The sequence below is a fragment of the Martes martes genome (assembly GCF_963455335.1).
Source record: "Martes martes genome assembly, chromosome: 5".
Taxonomy (NCBI): domain Eukaryota; kingdom Metazoa; phylum Chordata; class Mammalia; order Carnivora; family Mustelidae; genus Martes; species Martes martes.
The window spans coordinates 60,599,644-60,620,446 of NC_137892.1; the positions used below are offsets into that span (position 1 = coordinate 60,599,644).

The following is a 20,803-nucleotide window of genomic DNA, read 5'->3' on the forward strand; positions in this document are numbered from 1 at the left end:
ATGGTTCGTCTCCCCCTCCAATTTCCCCCATCACCCTTCTCAACTTCTTCCTCCGTGTTACTCCTTATGCTCCACAAGTAAATGAGACCATATGATACTTGACTCTCTCAGCTTGACTTAATTTCACTCAGCATAATCTCCTCCAGCCCTGTCCATGTTGTCACAAAAGTTGGGTATTCATCCTTTCTAATGGAGGCGTATATATGTATATGTATATATGGACCATATCTTCTTTATCCATTCGTCCATTGGAGGGCATCTTGGCTCTTTCCACATTTTGGTTACTGTGGCCATTGCTGCTATGAACATTGGGGTACGGATGGCCCTTCTTTTCACTACATCTGTATCTTTGGGGTAAATACCCAGTAGTGCAATTACAGGGCCATAGGGCAGCTCTATTTTTAATTTTTTGAGGAATCTCCACACTTTTCCAAAGTGGCTGTACCAACTTGCTTTCCACCAACAGTGTAAGAGGGCTCCCCTTTCTCCACATCCTCTCCAACACTTGTTGTTTACTGTCTTGTTAATTTTGGCCATTCTGACGGGTGTAAGGTGATATTTCAATGTGGTTTTAATTTGAATCTCCCTGATTGCTAATGATGATGAAAATTTATTCATGTGTCTTTTAGCCATTTGTATGTCTTCTCTGGAGAAGTGTCTGTTCATGTCTTCTGCCCATTTTTTGACATGTTTATCTGATTTTTGGGCATTGAGTTTGAGAAGTTCTTTATAGATCTTGGATACCAGCCCTTTGTCTATAGTGTTATTCATGAATATCTTCTCCCATTCCGTGGGTTGCCTCTTTGTTTTCTTGACTGTTTCCTCTGCTATGCAGAAGCTTATGATCTTCATGAAGTCCCAAAAGTTCATTTTCACTTTTGTTTCCTTTGCCTTTGGAGACATGTCTTGAAAGAAGTTGGCCAATGTCGAAGAGGTTACTGCCTATGTTCTCCTCTAGGATTTTGATAGATTCCTGCCTAACATTGAGGTCTAAAGTTTTTTAATCCATGAGAGTTGTGAGGCTGCACATGAGAATTTCCAATTATATGTAGATCTATAGAAGTACATACCTTTTAAAAATCTTACATTCTTGTTTTCCAGGTCAGTAAACTAAATGTCAGAGAACTTAAGTGATTGCCACACTACTAGTGACAGCTTTATTACCTGACATGCACATGAAGATGGCCCTGTGTTTTTATTTCATTTGCCACGCTGGTTTTCTCAGTAACAAAGTTACAAGGAGTACTGCTTTATTTCAGAAGTGAAACAAAAAACTATCTGAAGTGTTTAACAGGAGAAACCCATTAGTGGCAGCTGCTTGAGGTTGCTAAATAATAGGGAATGGGAATACTATGACATTTGTATTCTCCCCTGAAAAAGCTTAAATCTTTTTCATAGTCTTTGTTTAAATATGAGTAAGAATAGCATTGTGAATATTAATCACAGAAGTGATGTGGCGCTCTGACTCTAATCTAACCCTCTTCTGTTGTATCTCTCAAGTTCGAGTTCCTAATCATGCTTTTTAGTGGCAGCGTCAAGTGCTTCAAATGAATACTTAAACCTAAATTACATATAAGTGGTAAGATTTCCAAGCTCTCTTGTCTGAAAAGGAGTACTTACTTCTTCTTCTCCTCTTATGTCTGAGGAAATGCTACCTGATTTGGGCCCCGGATGGTCCCTTCAAAGGGAGCAGTGGGAGGTCTGTAGTTATAGATGGAATTCTGTAAAATGGGGCAGGTGAGGAAAAACCATTTTTTGATATCTTCTGTATGCCAGTACCTTCTTAAATGCTAGATATATAAAAATGACAGAGTCCTTGCCTGTCAACAACCGACTACCTGTGAGGGTAAGATATGCAGACTGGTAAACCACTGGGAAAGAAGTAAGTGAAGGAATTACATTGGTAGTAAAGATTACAGATAAATTCATTCTTCCCGGGAAATTTTAGAAAACTTCACAATAGATTGTGTTGCAGAGAACTGGAGAGGGGAATGAGGGAGGTGATGGGGAGGCATTGATAGAAAAAGAAATAATCAATGTAATCATGATCTCTAGTAAACTGAAATGCCTTGTGTAAATGAGGTGTGTGCACAGAAGGAAAGAAGGAGAAGAACTTAAGGTAATACTTCATAAAGGATGAAAGTGAACAGAACCAAGTGACCAAAATATATAGTACAGATTTAGTAACTACCATAAGAAATCTACCTATGATTCTCTGGGTAAAAAATAATAAACGACTTAGGATGAACTAATTTAAGAGAATCACAAAACTAGCCCTCCAAAAGGTTTGGTATAGAAAAATAAATGGGATGAGTACTGGGTGTTATGTGCAACTGATAAATTGAACACTGCCTCTGAAACTAAATATACCTTTTGTTTGATAATGGAATTTGAATAATAAAAGAACTGGTTATGGGAAGAGAGGTCCCACAAATATTTTAGAAAATATTTATGGACCAGGAAAAGGTATAAAGTGATATTATATATATTCTGGAAGATGTGAACCTAGGGTGGTGAGCTCCAAGAAGACGAATTTGGGCCCAGAATTTCCCCCCAGAAAAAACACTTAGGCCTGTAATACCCCACGGAATAAATGGAATTTATTGGAATTGTGTGCATCTGTGCCCAAGGCAGCTCAATATGGAAATCACTAGCAAGCTTTCAAATAGCACATTAGTTGCATTGAGTATATGTTGCTTTTAGATACCTATACAATGTGTTTTGTAGCAGGAGAACAAACCAGATAGTGGAACTTCTTTTAAACCAGATTGTACACTCTTCAGTCTGCAGGTGTTGCTACTTTTCCTGTATTGGGTCTTTGTTTTAAAAACATATTGAGGATGATGGTGATGGTTATAGAGCACTGTAAGTGTGCTTATTACCACTTTATACTTAAAATGGTAAATTTTATGCATGTTTTACTATAATTTAAAAAAGAAAAGCTGATATTTAACCTTTAACAGTAGTACTTTCATCTTGCTTCTCTTGAAGCTCATTTTTACATCTTTTACTGTTTAAGGAGCTGTTCTTAAATTTAAGAATCAAGTTGTTATTTGCATATAATTTCCCTTTCTTATAAAAAAAAAATCAGTTACCATTTTGAATTTAGAAGGTGCTCCTTGTGAAGAACAAAGCATTTTTAAAAACCCACTATGTATTAAGCATTTTGTGCTCTAAAGCTTCCCAAATAGTTATGAATGGTAGTACTCATTCCATACTAGTACTCATGAACAGTAATAGTCATTTACAATTGGGAAAAAGTAAGATATGGAGAGCATAACTAACATTAAATCTGCCAAAACTGGATCCAGGATTTAAAATGTCTGGTCGTTTTCCTGTACTCGGAGATATGCCATGTCCCCTCCTGTGGTTGCCTAATAATTCATTCTGTTATTTTTCAGGTTCATACTAAAATACACGTTGATACCTGGAAAATACTCATTTGCCCTTTCCAGTTAATATTCTTCTGAATCTCCTACTGCCTTCCTGTTTGGAGGTGGTTGGACTCCCTTCCCCATCCCTCACCAACCCCCCACACATACTCATGATGAATATATTTCTAGAAAAGGTGAAAAATAGGAGCCTTACTGGCTTGAAAGTTCCTAGTAGCTTAAAAGAGGAAAAAAAAAAATCTCATCAGTATAATGAGAATGTGGGATCTGAGGGAGAACAATTGTTTAGTGTCTGTTAGCCGCCCCCCTCCCCACACACAGGATGGCAAAAGACAAATTGATCCATCTTAAATAAGCTAAAGCATTAGACCATTAAGTGAATGTTGAAGAACTGTGCCAGGGAGTGTGTTGAATATAATTTGTTACTTAAAACCTTTAGTAAACTTTTTACCTGTTTTACAGGAGAGGTGATAGCACTGTCAACTAAATTGTTGTCAAATGAGTAAAGTGCATAAAAGACTTTAAAACCAACCCTCTCTTACTCATTAAAGTCTTCTAGTGCTTCATTAATTCTAATGGTATAATGTGGTTCTGATTGAAGTGCACTGGAATGTAGTCAGTGCCTCATCAGCACTGATGAGTTCTCAGTAATTCAAGCCACGATGGCAAATCACATGTCTGTGTACCTTGACTCCATGCGTGTTTGTCCATGTCTTCAGCACGGCTTTTACATCCCAGAACCCACTGTCTTCTTTCTGACCTCACGTATATTGTGCAAAAGAGATTGCTATTTTCAGAGCTGCTTTTATGCAAGTTCTGTGCAAACAGATTTTGTAGAGATGCCAAAATAGAACCTATCTTCCCCCATCTTCAGATTCAGTATACAGAGCGCCTATGTAAGTCAAAAGCATTTTTGAAAAGTAAGGAGTCTGGTGTATATGTTAAAAAGTAAATGACAGGCTCAGTTAACTGTATTTCCACTGTAGCCCTAAGATTCATAGAACTAATTAAAAATTTTAATTCAGATATAATTAGCATACAGTTTCAGGTGTCTAATATAATGATTGAGTGAGTCTATCCATTACTGAGTGCTCCTCATAAGTGTACTCTTAATCCTTTTAACATATTTCACCCATTTCCCTTCCCACCCCACCTACCTCCCCTCTGGCTACTACCGCTTCTCTATATCAAGTGTCTGTTTCTTTCTTCTTTTTCCCCCCTTTTTCTTGAATTCCACTTAGGAGTGAAAACATGTGGTATTTGTCTTCCTCTTGCTGAGTGATTTCCCTTAGCATTATACCCTCTAGATCCATCCATGTTGCAAATGACAAGATCTCATTCTTTTTTATGGCTGAGTAATGTTCCATTGTATATAGCTACCACATTCTCTTAAATTCTGCTTTTACAGTTCCATAATTACATCTCTCAAACTGATTTACTCATTGTCAAGTATAATTTATTCTTACAGAAAGAATAGATAATTATGGTACACCTCCTTAATCTTTGAGGTATTTTTTATCTGGTGTGGGTATTTTCACAGCACTGGGATAAGTGACTCAGTGAACATATGGGCCTAAAGCAAGATACAAAACCGTCTAACCCCGTCCCTACTGTAGAACAAAACAATAGCATTTAGACATTCGTAGCAATTGGGTAGGGCTTTCTTTGATGATATGACACATCAGATGTGACCTCCCCCTTTTCTAGGTTCCATGATAACCATTTGCCTTCTCTTCATACAGGTTCTTTGCAGAAAAGATAAAATATAGTTAATTTGGCTTTCTTTTCTGAATCATTTGATTGTAGACTTGGCAGTTCTTCGTTTGGTCTTCCAGAGGACTGATCTTCATTATGTGCAGATTTTTCTAGTTTAATTCTCAGATGGCAATTGTAGCTTTTTTTTTCGAGGGTTTTGAGGATCCCTCATATATGCTCTGTTTCTCAACAGAAGTGTAAGTATGGGTCTCTACATATATAAGAAAAATAAATGCGGTTGGTTGTTGAACAGCATGGGTTTGGACTGCATGGATCCACGTATATGTGGATTTTTTCTATACAGTACTGTAAATGTATTTTCCTTAATGATTTTCTTGACTTTTTTCTAGCTTACTTTATTGTAAAACACAGTATTATAATACATATAACATACAAATACGTGTTAACCGACTATGCTATCAGTAAAGCTTCTGATTAATAGTATACTATCAGTTAAGTTTTGGGGGATCAAAAGTTATATATGGATTTTTGTGCGGGAGATCAGCACCCCAGCCCCCACATTGTGCAAGGATTTACTGTATTTTTAATATTGAGAGATGGTGAGTATTTGATTTCTCCCTTAAATTTTTTAAAGATTTTATTGAGAGAGAAAGAGAAAGTGAGAGAGAGAGAGCACAAATTGAGGGGAGGGGTAAAGAGAGAAGCAGACTCCCCACTGAGCAGGGGCCTGTTGCGGGGCTCGATCCCTGGGCCCAGGGATTATGACTGGAGCCGAATGCAGACACTCAGCCAACTGAGCCACCCATTTCTACCTTGATTATTGAATTAAATACAATAGATATTCCATTATTTATACCGGTGTTTTCCTCCATTAAAATTAATAGCTATATAGCTCCTCACATTAAAAATTAGGCTTTATTCCATTTAAAATTTTTAAAAAGTTGTTATGAAATACTTTTTTTTTTTTAAGTTTTTATTTATTTATCAGAGCAAGAGCATGCACACAACGGGGGAAGCAACAGGCAGGGGGAGAAGGAGGCTCCCTGCAGAGCAGAGAGCCTGATACAGGACTCACGGGACTCGATCCCAGGACACTGGGATCATGACCTGAGCCAAAGGCAGATGCTTAACTGACTGAGCCACCCAGGCGCCCCTGTCAGGAAATACTTTTGACATACAGAAAGGAATAAGATTTTGTGTGGGGACGAACAGGTGAGAAGGGGAATCATCATTGTAAAAGGGATAATCTATCCTGACAGCAGAAGGAGGTGTAGAGCTGCTTTTTTCACAATGGGATGGGAAGAAATAGGTGTAGAACCCAGATGATCCACTTGGACACCTCCTGGTACTCCCTTGTATTATTGTAACGAGGTAAAAACAGCCCTAACCCAAGAAGGTTGTAATTGCCAAGGCCTTAGGACTAAAGGTTTTGCTCACAGTGGAAGATAAGACACCAAGGTCAGCCAAGGTGGTAGTTGAAAATTAGGGAAATAGAGAAAGGATAATGGAAGAGGCTGAAGAGAAATGCCAGTTGGAACAATGGGGGATTTAGTTCATACCACTAACCCGACCACCCCCCCACCCCACCTTTTCTAAATGTTCCTTAGGAAGTGAGATCCATGGAAGCTACAGAAAGCTTCTCCTAGAAGTCCGTATGGTGCAAAGAGTAGATGGTTGTAGCCATGCAAATTTATCACTGAGATCTCCCCTTGCAGGGGGTGTAGTTGACAACTCCAGGACAACCCCTTTGGATCAACCATAATGTTCCTACTGAATCTAGGCTTCCCATGCTCTGCTTTCAGCTCATGAATGAGCAAAGCCCATTCCTGCCTTAGGACACGCAAGACTTTCCTAAGAGGCATGAAGACCCCCATGGGCGTGCACGAAACTTTCCCGGGCCTGCATTGTAGTCTGGGACTTCCTTTCTTCCCTCTCATTCCAGTATCGTGTTCTGAACAGATCTCCCTTTCTCATATTCCCTCCTGCAAGTAATCATGTTGAATCCTGCCATGGCATCTGCTTCCTGCGGACCCTCATGTAATTGATAGTCTTGTTTCAGGCCCTTGGTTTCTTCCTGACACTTTGTTAACTTGTCCTATGGAATACTGAGAAAGAAATGTTGTAGATTTGTCTGTTTCCTCCTAGATCTGTGAGTTTGGGCTTCATGTATTTTGAAACTTACTAGATGAATACATCTGTAGAATTTTTAAGTTTTCTTAGTGGATTTACATGTACATGATTATAAAATGTCCTCCCTTCATCTTTTTTTTTTTTTTTGCTTAAAAAAGAACCATTTTATGATCCTTTATGATTATTTGGGCTGTATGGGCTCAGCTGAATTTTTTTTTATGTTTTGGAGATTGGTCAGTTTTATCACATGCATCCGTAGTTTTTTGTTGTTATATTCGCTGAGTAGTCTTCCAATTGTTATTAAAATCAACAGTTTTACATCTTCCATTATCTTCAGAATATCAATCTCTCTTGACTTACTATGTTTTTTTAAATTTTAATTTCAGCAGAGTTAATATACAGTGTTATATTCGTTTCAGGTGTATAATATAGTGATTGAACATTTCTTTGTATTACTCAGTGCTCATCAAGAGAAGTGTACTCTTAAGCCACTTTACCTGTTTCATCCATGCCCCCCACCACCTCTCTGGTAACCATCAGTTCTCTATAGTTAAGAGTCTGTTTCTTGGCTTGTTTCTTTTTTCTTTGTTTTCTTTCTTAAATTCCACATATGAGTGAAATCATAAAGTATTTATCTTTCTGTGACTGATTTCACTTAGCATTAGATTATATAGATTCTCTCTAGATCCATCTATATTGTTGCAAATGGCAAGAGTTCATTCTTTTTTATGGCTGAGTAATAGTCCATTGTGTGTGTGTGTAAAAATATGTATATATCTATACCCCCCCCCCATCTTGATCCATTCCGCTATCAGTAGACCCTTGGGCTGCTTCCATAATTTGGCTATTGCATATAAAGCTGCACTAAACATAGGGGTGCACATATCTTTTCAAAATAGTATTTCTTTGTTCTTTGGGTAAATACCCAGTGGTGGAATTACTGGATTGTATGGTTATTCTATTTTTAATTTTTTTTTAAAGATTTTATTTATTTATTTGACAGACAAAGATCACAAGTAGGCAGAGAGGCAGGCAGGCAGAGAGAGAGGAGGAAGCAGGTTCCCTGCTGAGCAGAGAGCCCAATGCAGGGCTCGATCCCAGGACCCTGGGATCATGACGTGAGCCAAAGGCAGAGGCTTAACCCACTGAGCCACCCAGGCGCCCCTATTTTTAATTTTTTGAGGAGACTCCATATTGTTTTCCATAGCAGCTGCACCAGTTTGCATTCCAACCAGTAGTGCAAGAGGGTTCCTTTTTCTCCACATTTGTAACACATTTGTTGTTTCTTGTGTTTGATTTTAGCCATTCTCAGAGGTTGAGGGGCTACGTCACTGTGGTTGACTTGCATTTTCGTGATGATGAGTAATGTTGAGCATCTTTTCACATGTATGTCTTGTTTGGAGAAATGTCTATTCATGTCTTCTGCCTGTTTTTCAGTTGGATTACTTGGGTTTTTTTGTTTTTGTTTTTGTTTGTTGTTTTTTTTTTTGGTGTTGAGTTGTACAAGTTTGTTTTTTTTTTTTTTTTTTCTTTTTAAGACTTTATTTGTACCATGAGAGACTGTGGACTCTGAGAAACAAACTGAGGGTTTTGGAGGGGAGGGTGGTGAGGGGTTGGCTGAGACTGGTGGTGGGTATTAAGGAGGGCATGTATTGCATGTATGGTGTGTAAACAATGAATGCTGGAACACTGAAAAAATTTTAAATAAAAAATTTTTTTAAAAGATTTCATTTGTTTTTTTGAAAGAGAGCACAAGTGGGGATCGGAGAAGGGGAAAAGCAGGTTCTCCGCTGAGCAGGGAGCCCGGTGCAGGGCTTGATTCCAGGACCCCAGGATCATGACCTGAGCTGAAGGCAGATCCCTAACCACCTGAGCCACCCAGGCGCCCTGAGTTGTATAAGTTCTTCATGTATTTTTGGAATTCAAACTTTCATCAGATATATTACTAGCAAGTATCTTCTCTCATTTCATTGACTTGTTTCCTTTGCTCTGTAGAAGCTTTTTATTTTGATGTAGTCCCAGTAGTTTATTTTTGCTTTTGTTTCCCTTGCCTCAAAGGTCAGGCCTAGAAAAATGTTGTTACAGCCAACGTCAGAGAAACTGCCTGTGCTCTCTTCAAGGATTTTTATGCGTTCAGTTCTCACATTTAAATCCTTAATTCATTTTGAGTTTAGTTTTGTGTATGGGGTACGGAAGTGGTCCACTTTCTTTTTCATGCAGTAGTCCAGTTTTCCCAACACCATTTGTTGAGACTTTTTTCCATTGTATATTCTTGCCTCCTTAGTCAAAGAATAATTGGCCTTATAATTAGGTTCATTTCTGGGCTCTCTGTTCTGTTCCATTGATGTATGTGTCTGTTTTATTGCCAATATCATACTGTTTTGATTACTACAGCTTTATAGTTTATCTTGAAATCTGAAATTATAATGCCTGCAATTTTGTTCTTTTTAAGATTGCTTTGTCCATTCAGGTTTTTTATGGTTCCATACAACTTTTAGGATTTAGGATTATTCTAGTTACATGAAAAATGCTGTTGGTATTTTGATAAGGATTGAATTAAATCTGTAGATTGCTTTGGGTAGTGTAGACTTTTTTTTTAAGATTTTATTTATTTATTTGACAGAGATCACAATTAGGCAGAGAGGTAGACAGAGAGAGAGGAGGAAACAGGCTCCCCGCTGAGCAGAGAGCCCGACGAGGGGCTCTATCCTAGGACCCTGGGATCAGGACCCAAGCCGAAGGCAGAGGCTTTAACCCACTGAGCCACCCAGGTGCCCCTAGTGTAGACATTTTAATGATATTTGTTCTTCCAGTTCATGAACACAGAATGTTTTTCCAATTCTTTGTGTCATCCTCAGTTTCTTTCATCTATGTTTTATAGTTTTCAGAATATAGTTCCTTGACCTCCTTGGTTAAGTTTATTCCCAGGTATTTTATAATTGGGGAGGGTAATCGTAAATGAGATTGTTTTCTTAATTTCTCTTTCTATTATTTCATTATTAGTATATAGAAATTCAATGGATTTCTGTATATTGATTTTGGATATTGCAACCTTCCTGAATTCATTTATCAATTCTAGTAGGTATTTTTGTGCAGTATTTAAGGTTTTCTATGCACAGTATCATGTCATCGGCAAGTTGTGACAGTTTTAGTTCTTTGCTTCCAATTTGGATGGTTTTATTTCTTTTCCTTATCTGACTGCTGAGGCTAGGACTTCCAGTACTATGTTGAATAAAAGTGGTGAGAGTGCACATCCTTGTCTTGCTCCTGATCTTAAGGGGAAAAACTCTCAGTTTCTCTTCATTGTGTATGATGTTAGCTGTGGGTTTTTCATGTATGGCCTTTATTACGGAGAGGTGTGTTCCCTCTAAACCTCCTTGACTGACGGTTTTTATCATGTACTTTGTCACATGCTTTTTCTGTGTCTTTTGAAATGATCATATGGTTTTTATCCTTTGTCTTCTTGATGTGATATATCATGTTGATTGACTTGCAAATATCGAACCACTCTTGCATCTCATAAATCCCATTCGTGGTGAATGATTTTTATAACATACTGTTGGGTTCAGTTAGCTACTACTTTGTTTGTTTTTGCATCTATATTCATCAGAGATATGGGTCTGTAGTTCTCTTTTTTTCATAGTGTCTTTATCTGGTTTTGGTATCAGGGTAATGCAGGCCTCATTGAAGGAATTTAGAAGCTTTCCTTTCTCTTCGATTTTTTGAAATACTTTGAGAAGAAAGAAATGCTTTAAATGTTTGGTAGAATTCACCTGCGAAGCCGTCTGGTCCTGGACTTCTGTTTGTTGGGAGTTTTTTGATAACTGATCCAATTTCATTACTGGTAATTGGTCTATTTAAATGTTCTGTTTCTTCCTGATTCCGTTTTGGGAGGTTATAGGTTTCTAGGAATTCATCCATTTCTTCTAAGTTTTCCAACTTGTTGGCATATAATTTTTTATAATACTCTTGTAATACTCTTCTAATCCTTTGTATCTTGGTGTTATCATTTCTCATCTTTCATTTCTTTGTTTGAGTCCCTTTTTTTTTTTTTTTAAGAGTCTGGATAGAGGTGTATTATTTCTGTTGATCTTTACAAAGAACCAGCTCCTGGTTTCATTGTTGTATTTTATTTTTTAGATTCTATTTCATTTAGTTTTGCTTCAGTCTTTATTATTTCCTTCCTTCTACTGCTTTTGGGTTTTCTTTGTTCTTCCTTTACAAGCTCCTTTTCTCCTTTATATATAAGTTTAGGTTATTTATTTGAGATTTGTCTTGTTTCTTAAGCTAGGCCTGCATTGCTATATTCTTCCTTCTTAGAATAGCTTTAGGTACTTCCCCCTAATTTTGGATTGTTGTGTTTGCATTTTCATTTGTTTCCATGTACTTTTTGATCTTTTCTTTGATTTCTTGGCTGACCCATTCATTGTTAGGTAGCCTGTGATTTAGCCTGCATGTATTTATATTCTTTCCATATTTTTTCTTGCTGTTCATTGCTAGTTTCATAGCTTTGTGGTCAGAAAAGGTGCATGATATGATTTCAGTCTGTGAATTTGTTTAGACTTGTTTTGTGACCTAATAAGTGATCTATTCTGGAGAATGTTCCATGTGCACTTGAAAAGAATGTGTATTCTGGTTTTTTAGGATGGAATGTTCTGAATATATCTGTTACATCCATCTGGTCCAACGTGCCAATCGAAGCTACTGTTCCTTGTTGATTTTCTGTTTGGATAATCTATCCATTGATGTAAGTGCATGTTTAAGTCCTCTACTATTATTGTATTACTATCGATTACTTCCTTTTTGCTTGTTATTAGCCGCTTTATGTATGTGCATGCTCCCACATTGGGTGCATAAATATTTACAATTGTTAGGTCTTCTTATTGGATTATTTCCTTTTTTTATTACATAGTGTCCTTCTTTGTCACTTTTTATAGTCTTTTTAAAATTTTTTCCAGTTTTATTGAGATATGACTGACATATAACATTGTGTAAGTTTAAGGTGTACAGTGTGATGGTTTAACACATGTATATATTGCAAAATGATAACCATATTAAAGTTAGTTAACATCTCTGTCACCTTTCATAATTACCACTTTGCTTTGTTTTAAAGCCTGTTTTGTCCAATATAAGTATTGCTATTCTGGCTTTCTTTTTACTTCCATTGGAATGATAAGTGCTTTTCTATCTCTTTACATTTATTTTCTTTTTATCCATTCTGTCACCCTGTGTCTTTTTTTTTTTTTTTTTCTTTTTTGACAGAGAGAGTAGGCAGAGAGGCAGGCAGAGAGAGAGGAGGAAGCAGGCTTCCTGCTGAGCAAAGAGCCCAACACAGGGCTCAATCCCAGGACCCCGGAATCATGACCCGAGCTGAAGGCAGAGGCTTTAACCCACTGAGCCACCCAGGTGCCCCCCTGTGTCTTTTTAAAAATTTTTTAAATTTTTAAAAAAATTTTTAAATTTTTTAAATTAAAAAAAATTTTTTTTATTTTTTACACCCTGTATCTTTTGATTGGAGTATAGTCCATTTACATTCTCAGTAATTATTGATAGGTATATCATTATTGCCATTTTGTTACTCAGTTTATAGTTGTTTTTATAGTTCTTCTCTGTTCTTTTCTTGCTCTTTCCTCTCACTGTTTGATAATATTGATAATACCCAAGTATATTAGTAATATACTTGGATTCCTTTCTCTTTTATTTATTTTTTTTTAAATTAACATATAATGTATTATTAGCTCCAGAGGTACAGGTCTGTGAATTGTCAGGCTTACACATTTAACAGCACTCACCATAGCATATACCCTCCCCAATGTCCATAACCCAACCACCCTCTCCCTACCCACCACCCCCCGGCAACCCTCAGTTTGTTTTGTGAGATTAAGAGTCTCTTAAGGGGGGTGCCTGGGTGCCTTCGGCTCAGTTCATGATCCCAGGGTCCTGGGATCGAGCCCCGGATCGGGCTCTCTCCTCAGCAGGGAGCCTGCTTCTTCCTCTCTCTCTGCCTGCCTCTCTGCCTACTTGTGATTTCTGTCTGTCAAATAAATAAATAAAATCTTTAAAAAAAAAAAAAAAAGAGTCTCTTATGGTTTGTCTCCCTCCCAATCCCATCTTGTTTCATTTTTTTACTTCCCTACCCCCCAAGTCCCACATGTTGCCTCTCAAATTCCTCATATCAGGGAGATCATATGATAATTGTCTTTCTCTGATTTGACTTATTTCAGTCAGCATAATACCCTCTAGTTCCATCCACGTCGTTGCCAATGGCAAGATTTCATTTCTTTTGATGGCTCCATAGTATTCCGTTATATATATATATTTATATATTTATTTATATATTTATATATATTTATATATATATATATACACACATACATACATATACATACACACGCACACATACATACACACACAAATGTGTGTGTGTGTGTGTGTGTATATATACCCCCCACATCTTCTTTATCCATTCATCTGTTGATGGACATCTAGGTTCTTTCCATAGTTTGGCCATTGTGGACATTGCTGCTATAAACATTCAGGTGCACGTGCCCCTTTGGATCACTACATTTGTATCTTTAGGGTAAATACCCAGTAGTGCAATTCCTGGGTCATAGGGTAGCTCTATTTTCAACTTTTGAGGAACCTCAAGCTGTTTTCCTAAGTGGCTGCACCAGCTTGCATTCCTAACAACAGTTAGAGGAGGGTTCCCCTTTCTCTGCATCCTCGCCAGCATCTGTCATTTTCTGACTTGTTAATTTTAGCCATTCTGACTGGTGTGAGGTGGTATCTCATTGTGGTTTTGATTTGTATTTCCCTGATGCCGAGTGATGTGGAGCACTTTTTCATGTGTCTGTTGTCCATCTGGATGTCTTCTTTGCAGAAATGTCTGTTCGTGTCCTCTGCCCGTTTCTTGATGGGATTATTTGTTCTTTGAATGTTGAGTTGGTAAGTTCTTTATAGATTCTGGATACTAGCCCTTTATCTGATATGTCATTTGCAAATATCTTCTCCCATTCTGTCAGTTGTCTTTTGGTTTTGTTGACTGTTTCCTTTGCTGTGCAAAAGCTTTTGATCTTGATGAAGTCCCAATAGTTCATTTTTCCCTTGCGTCCCTTGCCTTTGGCGATGTTTCTAGGAAGAAGTTGCTGTGGCTGAGGTCGAAGAGGTTGCTGCCTGTGTTCTCCTCAAGGATTTTGGTGGATTCCTTTATCACATTGAGGTCCATTTGGAGTCTATTTTTGTGTGTGGTGTAAGGAAATGGTCTGGTTTCATTTTTCTGCCTGTGGCTGTCCAGTTTTCCCAACACCATTTATTGAAGAGGCTGTCTTTTTTCCATTGGACATTCCTTCCTGCTCTGTGGAAGATTAGTTGACCATAGAGTTGAGGCTCTCTATTCTGTTCCATTGATCTATGTGTCTGTTTTGTGCCAGTACTGTACTGTGTTGATGATTACAGCTTTCTCATAGAGCTTGAAGTCTGGAATTGTGATGCTGCCAACTTTGGTTTTCTTTTTCACCATTCCTCTGGCTATTTGAGGTCTTTTCTGGTTCCATATAAATTCTAGGATTATTTGTTCCATTTCTTTGAAAAAAATGGATGGTATTTTGATAGGGACTGCATTAAATACGTAGATTGCCTTATAGGTAGTGTTGGGTCCATGGTCAAAGGAGCGAGACTGATACAATGTGAAGGTCAAGCAAAGTTTTATTTCGCACCAAGCATCAAGAATCAAACCGACCCGCCGGGGCCACGCCTCTTACAGAGAGGGCGACCCCTCTTCTTTACAGACTAGCTTTTAAGGGCAAAGTCCATGTGGTTGGGCCTGGCCACACACAGGTGGCCAATGAGATTGTAACACGCAGAGAAAGCTGCACAGTCATGCTAGGTCCCACATGGGTGGCCAATTGAATTACAATTCACCCCATAGTAGCTATTTGAACTAGCCTATCACCTTGGTCAGAATTGGCACCCAAAAGGTGGGGTGGGGGGGTGGGGGGGACCCACACTTCTTGGTAGCTAGGGAGACAGTATGCGCACTCTACTGATTGGATGGCTCCACCTGACCCGACTCATCCCTGCATTCCAGCCGTTATCTCCACCTGACCTGCCCTGCCCTTGTATTTGGACTTTGTTACCTGGGACTGGTTTCTGGGACTTGTTTTTAAGTAAGTCCCCTGAAGGGGGTGGGGGGGGAGCAGGGTCAGGATGGAGCTGCTCTGGCTAAATAGGCCCTTACAGGTAGCATAGACATTTTCACAATATTTGTTCTTCCAATCCATAAGCATGGAACATTTTTCCATTTCTTTGTGTCCTCAGTTTCTTTCATGAGTACTTTATAGTTTTCTGAGTACAGGTTCCTTGCCTCTTTGATTAGGTTTATTCCTAGGTATGTTATGGTTTTGGGTGCAAATGTAAATGGGATCGACTCCTTAATTTCTCTTTCTTCTGTCTTGTTGGTGTATAGAAGTGCAACTGAGGGGTGCCTGGGTGGCTCAGTGAGTTAAAGCCTCTGCCTTTGGCTCAGTTCATGATCCCAGGGTCCTGGGATCGAGCCCCACATCAGGTTCTCTGCTCGGTAGGGAGCCTGCTTCCTCCTCTCTCTCTCTCTCTCTCTCTCTCTGCCTGCCTCTCTGCCTGCTTGTGATCTTTCTTTCTGTCAAATAAATAAATAAAATCTTAAAAAAAAAAAAAAAAAGAAGAAGAAGAAATGCAACTGATTTCTGTGTATTGATTTTGTATCCTGACACTTTACTGAATTCCTGTACAAGTTCTAGCAGATTTGGAGTGGAGCCTTTTGGGTCTTCCACATAAAATATCATATCATCTGCAAAGAGTGATAGTTTGACTTCTTCTTTGTCAATTTGGATGCCTTTAATTTTTTTGTTGTCCGATTGCTGAGGCTAGGACTTGAGTAGCAGTGATAATAATGGACATCCCTCCTGTGTTCCTGACCTTAGCAGAAAAGCTCTGATAATAATGGACATCCCTCCTGTGTTCCTGACCTTAGCAGAAAAGCTCTCAGTTTTTCTCCATTGAGAATGATATTCGCTGTGGGTTTTTCATAGATGGCTTTGATGATATTGAGGTATGTACCCTTTATGCCTACACTGTGAAGAGTTTTGATCAAGAAAGAATGCTGTACTTTGTCAAATGCTTTTTCAGGACCTATTGAGAGTATCATATGGTTCTCATTCTTTCTTTTATTAATGTATTGTATCATACTGATTGATTTGCAGATGTTGAACCAACTTGCAGCCCCTCCTCTGGAATTCCGCTGTTCTTGATCAGTGAGCTTGGTCTAGGCTGGATGTTCTTGCTGCTCTTCTAGGGGAGGGGCCTGTTGTAGTGATTCTCAAGTGTCTTTGCCTGGGGGGGAATTGCGCTGCCCTTGCCAGGGGCCAGGCTAAGTAATCTGCTCAGGTCCGCTCTCTGGAGCTTTTGTTCCCTGGACACTTTCGGTAGCGCTCTGGAGGATCCTATAATGTGGATATTATTACATCTGATGGAGTCACTGAGTTCCTGAAATGTATTTTAATTTTTTATTATTTTTTTTGTCTTTGCTATTCACCTTGATTGCTTTCCATCACTCTGTCCTTCAGGTTGCTCATCCATTCTTCTGCTTCCTCTAGTCTATTTACTTCATCTTGTGTATTTTTTATTTCAGTTCCTGAATTCTTCTCTGATTGGTTCTTCTTTATGTTCTGTCTCATTCATTTCACTAAGGTTCTCCACTGTTTTCTCAAGTCCAATGAGTAACTCTATGACAGTCACCCTTACTTTATATTCTATGTATCAGACATATTACTTATCTCCATTTTGTTTAGCTCTCTTCTTGTGATTTTTGTCCTGTTCTTTCATTTGGGATATATTCCTCTGACTCCTCATTTTGTCTAACTCCTTTTGTCTGTTTTTGTCTCTTTTGCTCTTGAAAGCAGTGGTCTTATGGAGAAGAGGTCCTGTAGTGCCCTGCAGTACAACGTCCCCTGTTCACCAGAACCTGCACTTGAGGAGTGTCTCCTATGTATGTCGCATGCTCCCTGCTGTTGTGACTGAATCATGTTTGTCTTCATTCCAGCTGTTTACAATGCCTCTCTTTACTTGTGGGCAGGGTTTGGTCCCTGTGTTGTTACTGGGCCAATCTGGAGCCACTAGGGCTTGAGTTGAGTTAGAGCAAGTATTCACCAGGGCTGCAGGAGCACTGAACTGCACTTTGCTTTACCTTTGTTGTCCCCTGAGAAGCTTTGGTTGGTGGACAGGGCTTGGATTCAGACCAGATGTCTATTCCCAGCCCACTGCTGGGAACAGAGCTGCTCTGATATGTATAGTTATCTTTCCCTCTTTCCACTCCAAAGAGAGTGCTGGTTCCTGGTCCGAGGGATCTTTTGTTCTTGGAGAAGTTTCCTAATGAGTCCTGCCCCTCCAGCATAGGCTGTGAGATTAGTAAACAAATCTCCCTCCCATATACCCCAGGTGTTTTTCAAAAACAAAGAGGATACTATAAAATAGAAAAATATTAGAGTGCATCTTAACTAATAAAGGTAATTATTATGTGAAACTTATTTCAGTTTTAAATTTATACACTATACACTCATAAATGTATACTGGATTCTAATAAATATTTTCACATAGTTTACAGCAAAAAAAGTCACTGCCTTATTTAATCATCATAAAAACTTTGAGGCAGGAATCACTTGCATTTTACAAATGAAATCAAGACTATTTTAAAAAAAAGAAAACCTAACCACGGAAGTAAAAGATCTATACTCTGAAAACTATAAAACACTTAAAGAAATTGAAGATGACACAAAGAAATGGTAAACATTCCATGTTCATGGATTAGAAGAACAAATATTGTTAAAATGTCTATACTACCCAAAGCAATCTACACATTTAATGCAATCCCTGTCAAAACATCAACAGCATTTTTCACAGAACTAGAACAAACAATCCTAAAATTTGTATGAAATCACGAAAGATGCCAAAAAGCCAAAACAACCTTGAAAAAGAAAAGCAAAGCTGAGGCATCACAGTTCTGGAACTTCAAGTTGTGTTACAAAGCTGGAGTGATCAAGACAGCATGGTACTGACACAAAAATAGACAATAGATCCATGGAACAGAATGAAAATCCCAGAAATGGACCCACAACTATATGGTCAACTAATCTCTCTTTTTTTTAGTTGTGTTATGTTAGTCACCAGAAAATACATCATTAGTTTTTGATGCAGTGCTCTAAGATTCATTGTTTATGTATAACACCCAGGGCTCCATGTATTACGAGCCCTCCTTAGTACCCACCACCACGCTCACCCATCCCCCTAATTCCCTTCTCTCTGAAACCCTCAGTTTATTTCTCAGAGTCCACAGTCTCTCATGGTTCATCTTCCCCTCCGATCTGCCCCATTTCACTTTTCCTTTCCTTCTAATGGTCAACTAATCTTTGACAAAGCAGGAAAGAATATCCAATGGAAAAAAGTCTCTTCAACAAATGGTGTTGGGAAAATTGGACAGCCACATGCAGAAGAATGAAAGTGGATCACTTTCCTATACCATACACAAAAGTAAATTCAAAATGGATGAAAGACCTAACTAAATATGAGATAAGAAACCATCAAAATCCTAGAGGAGAACTGAGACAGTAACTAACCTCTTTGACTTTAGTCTAAGTGGCTTCTTACTAAATACATCTCCTGAGGCAAGGGAAACAAAAGCAACAAACTATTGGGACTTCATTAAGATAAAAAGCTCTGCACAGCAAAGGAAACAATCAACAAAACTAAAAGGCACTCTTTGGAATGGGAGAAGATATTTGCAAATGGCATATCTGATAAAGGGTTAGTATCCAAGATATATAAGAACTTAAAGAACTCAGTAACCCAAAACCAAATAATCCAGTTTAAAAAAAGGACAGAAGACATGAGTAGACATTTCTCTAAAGAAGACATACATATGGCTAACAGACACATGAAGAGATGCTCAACATCACTCATCATCTGGGAAATCCAAATCAAAACTACAATGAGATACCACCTTACACCTGTCAGAATGGCTAAAATGAACAACACAGGAAATAACAGAGATGCAGAGGAAGGGGAACCCTCCTAAACTGTTGATGGAAATGCAAATTGCTGCAGCCACTGTGGACAGTGTGGAAGTTCCTCAAAAAGTTAAAAATAGAATTACCCTACAAGCCAGCTAGGTATTTACCTAAAGGATACAAAAATACTGATTTGAAAGGGTACATGTGTGTGTATGTGTGTGTATTCAAAACTTCTTTATGCATTTATATGTATATAATATATATAATTTATATATTTATATATGTTATATATTATATATAATATATAATATATATATTCAAAACTTCTTTATGCATTTATATATATATAATATTACTCATCCATCAAAAGAATGAAATCCTCTCATTTGAGGTGATGTGATTGGAGCTAGAGTGTATTATGCTAAGTGAAAAAAGTCAGTCAGAGAAAGACCATTACTGTATGATTTCAGTCATATGTGGAACTTAAGAAACAAAACAGATGAACATGGGGGAAAAAGAGAGGCAAACCGTACAACAGACTGAGGGTTGCTGGAGGGAAGGTGGGCAGAGGGATGGATTAAATGGGTGATGGGCATGAAGGAGGGCACTAGTTGTGATGAGCACTGGGTGTTATATGGAAGTGATGAATCACTAAACAGTAAACCTGAGACTAGTATTACACTGTTGTTAACTAGCTGGAATTTAAATAAAAATTTAAATGGAATTTAAATAAAAATTTGAAAAAGAAAAATAAGTATTAAAAAAATGTGCCCTTAGTCATATAGTTGATTAGTGGCAGAGCCTGAAATTAAGGCAAATCTTTTGATCTTAAAACAACTTGTGGTTGCTTCCAAAACAGGTTCGTATATGACTTTTGGCCTGAGGGAAAATAACCCAGTAAGCAGACATACTTAGGATGTTGTAGCAGTGCAGAAGTCAAGGAGAAGGATCTAAGTTTCTCTTCCCCCCATGAAAGAGAACCAGAATAATTTCCCAGCCATCAAACCCTATTTTATGTGCATTCTGCTTCAGATACAGGGAATACAGCAAAATGAAAAGGTCCCATGACTAGGAACGATGTTATTTTCAGCTTCATGAATATTGGTTGAACTAGACCTTTAGAAATAAGAACTACTTGCTTGCTTTGACTACTTAGGCTGGAAGATGTGGCACCCAACTAGAATTTTATACTTACAAGTCTCCTTATCTCCTTCAGTATACTCACTTTCACATAAAACATCTTTTATTTTCACCATAACATTGCTAGTTTGCTTGTTTTTGTGGCAGAAGTGTAACTTGCCACGACTTCTGCAAACAGGATTATATCTATCAAATGTTTGGCAATGCTTGAGGAGAAAGGATATTCTCTTATCCAATTTAGATGCTCTTAAATGATCTGAAAATTGAGGGATAGTCAGGAAAGGATATTTAATGAATATGGAGATTTCAACAAAAATTGAGATGCCAGATTGAGTGTTTAGAAATTCATTGTAGACATGGTTATTAAATGCCTGTCTTTAGTTTTGA

At 38.1% G+C, this 20,803-nt stretch overlaps 1 long non-coding RNA gene across 2 annotated transcripts in view; it reads left to right on the forward strand.

Annotated features, from left to right (window-relative positions):
• LOC308343599 overlaps positions 1 to 20,803 on the forward strand; it is a 48,590-nt gene that overhangs the window by 5,007 nt on the left and 22,780 nt on the right. Inside the window, exon 3 of one of the 2 annotated variants that reach the window (XR_013966887.1) lies at positions 11,883 to 11,985. The exons of the other annotated variant lie outside the window; for it this stretch is intronic. This is a non-coding gene — a long non-coding RNA (uncharacterized lncRNA). Of the gene's footprint in view, positions 1 to 11,882; positions 11,986 to 20,803 lie in introns of those variants that run through there. 2 annotated transcript variants of the gene reach the window in all.